The sequence below is a fragment of the Mustela nigripes genome, chromosome 5, assembly GCF_022355385.1.
Source record: "Mustela nigripes isolate SB6536 chromosome 5, MUSNIG.SB6536, whole genome shotgun sequence".
In the NCBI taxonomy this organism is placed as follows: Eukaryota; Metazoa; Chordata; class Mammalia; order Carnivora; family Mustelidae; genus Mustela; species Mustela nigripes.
This window is the reverse complement of record NC_081561.1, coordinates 106,650,591-106,652,081: the sequence shown is the minus strand read 5'-3', so window position 1 is coordinate 106,652,081 and position 1,491 is coordinate 106,650,591. Positions and strand designations below refer to the sequence as shown.

At 35.9% G+C, this 1,491-nt stretch overlaps 1 non-coding gene across 1 annotated transcript; it reads left to right on the top strand.

The window, feature by feature from the left end:
• Positions 1 to 379: 379 nt before the first annotated feature.
• Positions 380 to 488, top strand: LOC132018845 (U6 spliceosomal RNA). The gene has a single exon (XR_009404625.1). It is a non-coding gene; the product is annotated as a U6 spliceosomal RNA (small nuclear RNA).
• Positions 489 to 1,491: the final 1,003 nt, after the last annotated feature.

Sequence of the window (1,491 nt, the reverse complement as noted above, 5' to 3'; positions counted from 1 at the left end):
TTTTGTCCATCAGCTTTAAAGTTTTTATTTTGTTTTATTTCTTCTATCACTTTTATTAGCTGGACTGAATAGGCCCTCTCAATTTGAAGAACTATTTTCAGATTACTCCAGCTCTTTATTGACTTTCTAGGCAAATCTGATCCTTATAAACAGGAAATTCCTGGAACACATCTATTTCATTATCTTACTAGGTTTTGGGTCTGCAATAATTTTATAATTCATTGAAAAATTTTGCATGTTTTTATCATAATAAGGGTTTCAAACCCTTTTATTGTTTCATTAGTAAAATCTACTACACTTCTTCGATTGGACCCTGAGTTTGGCTCTCTGAAAACTAAGGTCAAAGACAGAGATTCTTTCATTAAGAAATCCAGAGCCAGTACTTGCTTCAATAGCACATATACTAAAAAATCGGAATTATATAGAGAAGATTAGAATGGATCCTGCACAAGGATGACATGCAAATTTGTGAAGCATTCCATATTAAGAAAGGAAGAAAAGAAGGAAGGAAGGAAGGAAGAAGGAGGAAGGAAGGAAGGAAAGAGAGATGCCTGGGTGACTCAGTCTGTTGGGCATCTGCCTTCAGCTCAGGTGGTGATCCCAGGGTCCTGGGATCAAGTCCAGTGTTGGGCTCCTTGTTCAGCAGGGAGCCTGCTTCTCCCTCTGCCTGCAGCTCTCCCTGTTTCCCTGTTTGTGCTCTCCTCTCTCTCTCTCTGGCAAATAAATAAATAAAATCTTTGAAAATAAAAGATTTTGACTTCTTAGGAACAATGAATCAGAGAGAGGTTAGTTTTAGCCTCTAGATTATGAGATCTATGTGATACAAAATTAAATACAAGCCAAGGATTGTATTACCATAATCATCAGTATGAAGGTGAACCTCAAGTGTGACTTAACAATAGCAATATTGTTTGAAATTTGGGATGCTATTAAATCAACAGTAATTAATGATTATTTTCACTGTTATGGATTATAACATTTGAAATAAAATAAATTTAATGATGCAATAAGGTGATATAACAAGAACTTAAAGATTCTTATATTTAATTTGGATATTATTTTATATTAAGTCATTAAGGAAGTAGATTGGAGCATATGAGGTCTGCATTTATGAAAGAGTGTATGACAGAAAATTACTGCCAACAAATTTAAACAGAATTGTGATTACAAGGAAAATTTCTTCACAGAGGGCTTTTGTAGGTTACCAAATAGCCTAAGAACTACAAAACAAAAGAACACCCATTGACAACCTCAAGAGATTCTATCGAGGTTGAGATGACCAAACAACAACATTGACACGAACCTTCAAGAAAGCCACTCTTGAGTTCTACATAAATGGAGCCCCACACAGGCATTCCCATCAAAACCATAAGTGTCTTTCATTCCCTTACTAGGTGTGGTCCCTCGGGTAAGGTCTCTAACCAGTAGTAACTCTGGCAACTCACAACTACACCATGGACCTGTGATGCAAATTTGTGACAATGCTATTAA